Genomic DNA, 9,618 nt, shown 5'->3' with positions numbered 1-9,618 from the left:
GTACATTGTTCTCTTAACTCTGTTATTTTCTCTCCTAGGAATGCTTAGCTGCTTGCCTCATTACCATCTGTTTTGTCTCAGTTCAAATTCTGCTTCCAATGAGAAGCTTTCTGCCATCTAAAACACCTTCCTTCTCCTCTCCTTCCCATCTCTGTTTTGTCCACATGTCTGAGGACATTGAGCACAGGGTGCTTTGCTAGGCTCCTTCTTGTAATGTTTATTGAGTTCAAATGCTAATTTCTTTCTTTTAAAGAGTCAGACAAGTGGATGCAAAACTATTTGGCTTCCTGTTACTAAAGTCAGTCCTGCTTTTAAAAGATTGGTTTCTTTTTGAAATTCTCCCCTTTGTATCTGAAACACTACCATCCACTCCCCAAACACTGGTTACCTCTTTGATAGTCATCTTCTTTTAGCATATGGTTTCTAATGCTGTTACAGGCTTTTCAAAATATATATTGCATAATCATGTCCTTACATATTTTAAAAGTTTCCCAGGTGTTCTCATGAGAAGCCCTCTTTGGAACCAGGCTCTTCCTGCTCAATCTTTACACATGAGAGTTTCCTGATGTCCAAGACACCCTGTCCTTCTTACTCTTTATTTTCCTCAGACATTTACTAACTCTTGGAGTTACTAAATTAGTATCTAATAGAGACTATTTTCCATGTGCAGCTCTTTCCTGATTCATTCTCCAAAGATACATTTCCAGATATAAAATTTCTCACCCATATAATAGATGCATATGCTCACAGGCATTTTGTACTCAGCATGACAAAACAGAATTCATCATCCTTTCTTCTCTTCTTCAGTGTTTCCTATGTCAGTAAATTCCACAATTATCTACTAGTTGTTCAAACTAAATGCTTAATTCTTCATTTTCATATCCCTCCACACCATAACCCTGTTCTGGCCACCATCATCTGTCTCTCTTGGACTGCACATTGCCTTATGAGTTGTTTCCCTTCTTCCACTGTTGATCCAGATGATCTCTTTGAAGATCCTGCAGTTTTCAGATCATGTCCCCCTGCTTGAAACACTTCAGTGGCTTAATACAGACCCTAGAATGAATCCCAATGTCCACAACATGGTTTTAAAGGCCTTCAGAGACTTGCCATCTCTCCAGCCTTGCCTTTGCCGCAAGTCTCTGCACTCCAGCTCAGTTTTCAGTTCCAACAACTAGCTGTGCACCTTCATCACTCAGGGTCTAGAGACTCATTGCTCCAACATGGAAGCTCCTTTTCTCCCAACACCATCCTCCTGTAGTCTCATCAATTTCCACTTACCCTTTCTGTCTTGGTTGACATGCAATGTTTATATCCTTTTAACATCCCTTTTGTTCAGTTCCATGTTCCCATTAGTCACAGTTATCCAGTATTCCTTGATTGCCTTTTATATACTAATTACTGAGGACAAAGATAATGGAATGTTCTTAGTTCCTGCTTTCAGCAGCCTCCAATCTAGTAGGGAAAGAAAGGCATTTATTTGTCTTCTTCGCTGGATATAAACTCCCTGTGGACATTTGCCAGAGTCATCAAGGACTGAGTGGCAGAGCACCAAGAGATGGTAGCAGGGAAGAGCATGAGAGAAATGCTGGAGGACATCCATGCAAGGGAGGAAAGGCTTTGAGCTGGCAAGAAACCTGATCCACATCTACCTTGGCAGCTCTAATCACTGCCCAGTGTTGACACAAAAGGGAGCTCCACACATCTTGAGGCATTTGTAATTCACGTGTTTCCATATGCATTGCTATAGATTAATTAGCACTGGTGACCCGTATTTTGCTAGCTAGTGTATTGAGACAGGACCTAAGCCTCCTCCAAATTCCTTCCCAAGTTATGCCTGAGAACTTGAAAGGTATGTCTCACCTCTGCAGCAGCATGAGCCCTTTTGTGTACTTTCTCTTCAGCAAGCACCTGAGTCCTTTACCAGTGCTGCGCTTCCTTTGCCAAAGTTTGCTAGAGCCCCCTTAGGATACGGGTGACATGACTGAGGTGTATCAGTTACGTAGCCTCAGCCAAAGTCTTGATCTCAGTTAAGACTGAAGGATTATACATGAATAATGTACTTGTTAAGCTACCCAGTATCATCTGAGACATAGAGTGCCTAGTTTATTGTTTCTCAAGAATCTCAGGAAATAGGGTGGATATTTGGGATCATGGGGCTGCTGGATAGAAGGCACACTGTGCATGTTGTCTGGAATAATATGCATAAAATATACTATTAACTGCTCACCACATAAAAAATGGCTGCTCCAGTTGATATGGGACTTCTTGATTATGGGGAAAAAACCTTGAAGCTCAGTCAGGACCCTCTAAACCCCCAACAGCAAGAGTTAGCCCATTGTGCATTACGTAATCTAAGCTATAGGATAAGCAACTTGGTTTGTCTTTGAGACAAACCCACTACAACAAGAAGCTAATGGAGTCCCTCAGAAGTCAGTCACAGCCTTCTCAGGGGTGTGAGAGTGGTGCTTGTTTGGGGGATACCCCTCTGAAGAATCTTCTTGAAGTAGTCTGTGTTTTCTCCATCACAGACAAAAGTATATGTGAGATAAATACCTGTGGATCACAGGCTTACTTAGGCAGAGGTAGTCTTCATTGTTTTCAGAGCACTGCAGGCCCTCTGTGACAGACTGCTGAGTTCCTCTTTGGTTAAACAATCTGTATTTAGAAAGAGAGAGATGGGGAGACTGAGGGCTATGGACAGGTCTTTGCTCATTTATTTACTTGCTTATTTCTCACCTGACAGATGCATGGAAGTATTTAAAGGCAGGAAAGAAAGAGGGATTGAAAATAGGCCTGACCTTAACATTTGCTTGGTCTAGGGCAAGATTATAAATGGGGGCCTTGATATTTAAATGTACAAATCAAGCTAATAAACTATAAACTGAAATGTGGTCTACTCTTCTAGCTTGGCAAACATACCTTCATAGGTCAGAAGGCCAGAGTTTGATTAAAAACGCTCAAATTCCTTGGAGTTATGTTCTGGATATTGTACTATAGTCAGAGCTATTCTGGCCCCAGTCCCCCTCTCCTTCATCCCTTGCTCCTCAGGGAATCATGAGGGGTCTTGCGTTCACACACATGGAAGTCCAACCCACATGTTCAAGCTTCATCCATCTTCTCCTCCAGCCCCACAAGCAGCCTCCTGGTGACCACCTCTCATGTCTTTGGGAAAGCACCGCAAGCCCAGAACAAGGGTCTTAAAGTCCCTGAAGGGGATACAGAACCATTTGGGCACAAGATTCTGAGGTTCTCAGTACCTGGAGCACATTCTCAAAGCAGGACCCTGGGCCCATGTGGACACTCTACCCTGTCTCCAGACTCCTTGCAGAAGGGCACATCCAGTAGGGAGCCCTCTTACCCAAGCCGGAGTGTATATGGCCTATAGCTTGTGCTGGAGTCCTAAGAAGGCCCCGATAAGGAGCTTGAGTGAGGGTCAAGGAACTCCATCTTTCCTTTCAGCTGAGCTGGGAGAGGGAAATGCAGATCCAGAAAGAGATGCATTTTTAATTGAGAGGGCAGGGAGTTGATATGGTCTCTAACTTGTAGTCCTGACTTTTGCAGGGACAGGGAAGGGGAGGATGCAGCATCGCCTGCTAGGTGGAGGGAAGGTGGCAGAGACTTGGGAAGGGTCAGAGGCAAGATTTGGAAAAAACAGCCTTTATCAGTATCATGAGAGAAGGCTGAGAAGGGACCTATGAAAAACTTCCTGGCAGTGCCTAGTGGATGTCCACATGGGCATATTGGGCACAGCTCAACTCCAGAGTGCCCTTTACAGCAATTGCAATGCAAATGGCAACCTCTGGAGTCAAACACTGTGTCTCTTGCACACCCAGGCTCATGCAATCTTCTCTCTGAATTTTGGCCTCAACAGGTAATATTGTTTTGCAAAGTCTGAATGAGGGAAAATAGTTTTATGGGCCCCTTTGCTTAATGGAATTATTTCCTAAATCCATGTGTGTAAAGTAAACACCAATTTAGCACTACATATATAGCCCCAAAATGCTGACAAAGGACTTCCCAAATAGTGAGGTGCTTACTTTTCATTGTGAGAGGCAGGATCATACTCCCAGGGTGGCATTTTCCCCACCCTTGGTACCCACCCCTGTGAATCCCACTCTGGGCACTGGTCCTTTCCTCTTCTCTTACTCAAGGTCCCACCCAGTACTTAAAATGAATTATTATTTTAACACTCTTTGTGCATACCGTAGAGAAAGAAAACAATTCTAATTACTATAATTCTTCCATCTCTGAGATTTTCTCCCTTTTTTGCTCTCCTAAAACCTCAAATTTGCTAATCCCCAGGCTGTGACAATACTTGCCTTCTTAAATTGTCAGCCTGCTTCCATTTCCCCCCAGTTTCATTTCCCTAACTGTGCTGCTGTTGTTTGTTTTTGTTTGCTGTTATTCACACATGACAGTTTGTTTCTGTCAACTACACAGGTACATTGATACAGTTTCAGAGAAGGCCAGTTGGGGTCAGTTGGTTATGGAACTAAACAGAGGATGATATGGAGGCTCAGAGATGTTCCTTTTCTAAGCTCATGAAAAATCCTCCAAAGATTCTGAGAGACTGAGGCCTCTTCCAGGGTAACCCTTACTCAATACTCACAAGATGTTACTGCTCTTGCTCCAAAGTAGGTGAGCCAACCAGTCCAGCTCCCAGAATGTGTTCCAACCCTGGGGACAAGGGACAGAGCCAGCAGAGGGTGTGGCTGAGGGAGGGAGATCCATTCTGGGCAAAGAACTGTGGGAAGACTGGCTGTCAGCAGTTTTCTTCCCAGGCACAGCCCTGGAGAGAACCCAGAAGTTGGTGGGACAAAGAAGTTCCCATCCCCTGCCTTGTCCAAGGAAGCCAGAAATTGTTTGGAAAGCCAGAAACAGAACACACTTACAGATTTTCAGAATTTCTTTTTAAATCTGTAAAGACTCAAACTACACAGGATGCCCTATGTCCTATCCCTTCATCTTTCCTTTTTAACTCTCACATTGGGGCACTAGAATGTTGAATGGGTTCTGATCAAGTCCAGCTGTCCTCTCTCCATCCCAGTTCTTTCAGGGCTCTTGGAAAGCTAAATTCCACCCCTAGCCTGGCTAAACTCCTGCTTTGGCTCTTTTGATCCCACTTCCTGGACTTGTGTGGCTAGTGGCTCTGGCCTTTTGCCTTACTCCACATCTACTTTCACAACTCCCTAGCCCCGCTGTAGAGCTCTTTCTGAAATGTTCTGCTTGGTTCCCCTCCTGCTTGCGCTAAGGATCTGAACTTTTTGCAAAGATTGGAGATTGTCAGCATGAACTGAAAGTTTTTGGACTATGCTATAATACAAAGAAGTTCTTGTGAGCAGCTGAATAAAGGGTTTTCCCCATAGGAAATGATCCAGCACCAATATAACTGTTTGTATTCTTGTATTGTAACTCTTGTAACTCTTTTTGGCTTCAGTTTCCTTGGAAATAATTAATTTTGTTTACCTGTGTTGTCAGGGATTTGTGGGGGGATAGGAGGTGGTGCTGGGGATTAAATCCAAAGGTACTTTACCACTGAGCTATGTCTCCAGTCCTTCTTGTTTTTTATTTTGAGACAGGGTCTCACTAAATTGTGGAAACTGGCCTCAAACTTGGGATCCTCCTGCCTCAGCCTCCTGAGTTATGGAGATTACAAGCATGTACCACCATACCCAGTTAGAAACTTTCTTTAAAAAAAAATAAACACTTTTATTAAAGCATAACTCACATACAGAAAAGCACACATACCATAAGTGGACAACCAGATGAATTTTTACAAAGTAAACATAGTTGATGAACCAGTAAGGGATAGAATGTTATTAGTACCTTAAAGTCCCTCCTTTATGCCCATTGCCATTCCCAAAAGACAACCACACCACAAGGTATCACTCTTCTGCTTATAACACCAGAGATTAGTTCTGAACACTATAGAAATGCAACCATACATACATCATACTAATGCATATTACCTTCTCTGATGAGATTCATCTGTGTGGCATGTGGCAGTACTTCATGTCATTGCTGTACAATTTTCCATTGCTAGAATATCCTACAATGTTCCTGTTCTTCTGCGGGACATTGAGGTACTTTCAGCATCTTTGTTTCTTTTGAATCAATCTGCTTTGAACATTGTGCACACATATATTCTAGTGTGCATAGTGACACATGTCTGTTGGATTATACCAAGAATGGAATTTCTTGGCGTCAGACTTTAGTGTAATAGATACTGTCCAACAGTTTTAATAAGTGGTTGTACCCACAGCAAATGAAAATTCCAATTATTCCACATGATCAGGACATTTTCATTGAAATTTATGATGAATAACTATTTTTGCCACATAAATGTACCTAGAAAGGAAAGAGGCAGTGAAGTATTGTAGAAATCACTCAAGTGAAACTTCAAGTGAAGCATGTTATTGTTCTGAACCATGAAATCCTCATCTCTAAATCAGTGATGATTTATAAGACTATATTTGTCTGTAAAAGTCACTCATTTTGTGATTTTCCTGCTTCCTCATGCTTCTTTCATCTCATATTTCTGGCATCTCCCTGTGCCACCCCAGGATCAGCTCTTGTAAGACATTAAACAACAGATGTGTTCATGTGTGCCAAGGTAGCAGTGCTTCAAGTGCAGTAATGGAATTGGTCCAAGGACACTGATCAGCTGAAGGGCTTAGGAAGAGAGGGTGGGAACTGAACAAGAAGAATTTGCAATAAGCACTCTTGGCCTTGGAGTGGTGTTATTTTGTTCCAAGCAGCAAAGCAGAACTGGAGCATGGTCAGAGTTTGAAAACAGCCTCTGACAGAGGTATGCTTCAGTCACCAGGGTGAATGACTACTCACACCTACTCCTCCATGCCTGGGCCCGACAGGTGGGATCTGCCAGTCTGTGTCCTGCAGTGCTCTCCCAAAAGAAAGATTGAGCTAGGCCATTGGGTGGGGGGAGCTTGTGGCCTATGCTCAGACCTTTGCTGCAAGGGAGACTTAGAGAATGTGGACATTTTCGGCTTCTGTACAAGGAAGGGTCTCTGAGCCCCAAAAGGTGTTTGATAAGACCATTAGGACTGTGGCTAGTCATGATAATAAAAGTAAAGCAATTACCAGTTGTTTAACCTTCCTGGGTTTAAAAAAAAAAATCATAGCTAAAGAGTATCTGAATATTTTCTTCATTGTAATTATTTTATTTTATTTTTACTTTTATTTGCATTTATTTTATGCTGAATTTATTCCCATGCCATACGTTCTTGTTTCTTTAGTTTCTTTTGGGATATCTTTTTTCTTCTGTGCAACCTCCTCTTCTGGTTTAGGAACAATTTGTTCCTTCTCCGTGAGAATCATCTCAGATTGCAAGGGGAACTCGTGTATGGTTTAATCCAACCACGGGCTCTGCAAGTGCGGTGGTGCATCTTGGGTGCTTTGTTCACCTGGATATGTCCAAGCATGTGCAGCAAAAATTCAGGACTCTTTTTGGACCACCATCCCTGTGTCCAGCCCCACTGTTTGGCCGGGGCACACCTCCCAACTCCTCCATTGTAACACCGAATGGCACACATTGCTTCTTTTAGGTGATATCTTTCAGGTACTTCGTGGCATGCATATCCTTGATGGCCTGTGCAGTTTCATGGGTGTTCTTAAAGTAAACATGAAGATTTGAACCTTTTGTTTTGCATGATTTTGTGGGGTTTTCGGGTCAAGAGAGTAGCAGATGATTTTCACGGATCACCTCAGGCCACTTATGGGAAGAGACCATTGTAATTATTTTAAAAAATTGTTGTTGTTGTTGTTGTCAATGAACAATTTATTTTTATTTATTTGTATGCGGTGCTGAGAATTGAACCCAGTGCCTCACACATGCCAGGCAAGTGCTCTACCCTGAGCCACAACCCCTCCCCCCCGCCATTTTAATTATTTTATTTCTCATTGTTTTCTATAGTTACAACTCCCAAGAGCCACACCTTAGACCTATTCCACTCTCAAAATTTATAACTGTCAAAAGTCCAGAAGTGACACAGCTTCCCAAAACTGTGCAAGGTATGCCAGAGGACTTGCCAAACCAAATGGTTGCCCAACAAGCCACTTTAATTTTTCAGTATTTGAAGCAACCACCCAACAGGGCATGTTTTGTTCCCAGACCTGGAACATAATGCCTCCTGATTCCTCAAAGATCTGAATGATTGCACTCTGCTTCAAGCAAATACCTGATCCGGTACTCAATTCTGAGAGCAGTAAAATTCTGCTTCCTCTCATCTTCCCAGAAGCACAGCTGCTCATTAACAGATGCGCAGTGATCACAAGCACACCCAGGTGATCCTCCTTAGTCTCTGGCCCTCCTGGCCTCCTGGAGCTGGCCAGACCAGTTGGCTTTTGTATGGCTGAGCCCTCCTCTTGGGGCCAATTGTGGGCAGACCATTTAACAGTCACATCTGCTCTACCTTTCTCCATCTTCTCTCTTCCATGTGGTGCTTCCTCCTGAAAAATTGCCTCATTCTTTCATGAAAACTCTTAGCTTACCTCCCTTATGCCCTGCTAGAGAGGCAGGCCATCCATCTGCTCAGTCTGAGAGGACTCTGCAGAGAATGTGACTTCAATTACCTTCTGAGTAGAAGCCCCACTGCCCCTGCAAAGTCCTGGGGAGGCACTGTGGCATTGCACCCTGTGCCCTCTTAAAAAGCAGATGTTCCCCAAGGAGGTCAAGTGTTGAGTTACCAAGCAATGGGGGCCCGCTGTGGGTTATTTCCCCCTGAACCTGGAGGAGGCTTTGGGATTGGGTAGAGCATCTAAAGTTCAGCAAAGAGAGCAGAGCAATAAGGAGGGAACTCATGAGCACATCTCATCCAGGGCATTTGTGTCCCCTGCTCCCTCCTCCAGCTAACCGCCATGTCCCACCTTTGCCACACCTGAGAGGAGGAGGTGCAGCCCAAGCTGGAATCCCACCCAGTGTGCTCAGAGGCTTGGTCCAGCTACCACCTAGTAAGTATTGGACCATATCTCCAGCCTAATTTCCAGCCCCTCCTTGAGCACCTAGGTGACCCAGGTCCTCAAATCCCAACCCTCACATCTCCCTGCTGCATCTGCAAAGGATTATATTGCTCCTGCCACCATTCAACATGCATGTAACAAAACCAAATGTTGGAATAGCCCTTTATAGTTTATAAGCATTTTCATGTGTATACTTACTCCACTTAATCTTCACAAAAGATCTGCCAGTGGGTTGCTATTATGCTTATCCCAACACTTGGGAAACTGAGGTTACAAGAGGTTAAGGGATGTTTCAAAGCAACACAGCTACACAGAGGCCAAGGTCATTTGCAAAAGCAATGTATCTGATTTCAAGTCATATGCAAGAAAACATCAGAGGCATTCCTAAAGAATCCAGCCCTGTTTCTTGGTGTCAGCACTGAGCCAATCAAATCTTTGGTCTTTTCTTCTTGCTCATTGCACTGGTCAGAATCTTCAGTGCAATGTAGAATAGAATAGAAGCAATGAGAACAGACATGCTTATCACAATCCTCAGCCTCCTGAACCACTGGGAATATAGGTGTGTGCCACTGTACCTGGCTCGTACTCTTGATCTTACAGGGAAAGATTCATCTTTGACCATTAAGTATGATATTA

The 9,618-nt window shown here is 43.4% G+C and overlaps 1 pseudogene; it reads right to left on the bottom strand.

The window, feature by feature from the left end:
- Nucleotides 1-7,215: 7,215 nt before the first annotated feature.
- Nucleotides 7,216-7,693, bottom strand: LOC125617775 (annotated as a pseudogene).
- Nucleotides 7,694-9,618: the final 1,925 nt, after the last annotated feature.

The sequence above is a fragment of the Marmota marmota genome, unplaced genomic scaffold, assembly GCF_001458135.2.
Source record: "Marmota marmota marmota unplaced genomic scaffold, marMar, whole genome shotgun sequence".
Classification (NCBI taxonomy): Eukaryota; Metazoa; Chordata; class Mammalia; order Rodentia; family Sciuridae; genus Marmota; species Marmota marmota.
This window is presented reverse-complemented; position numbering and strand designations above follow the sequence as displayed.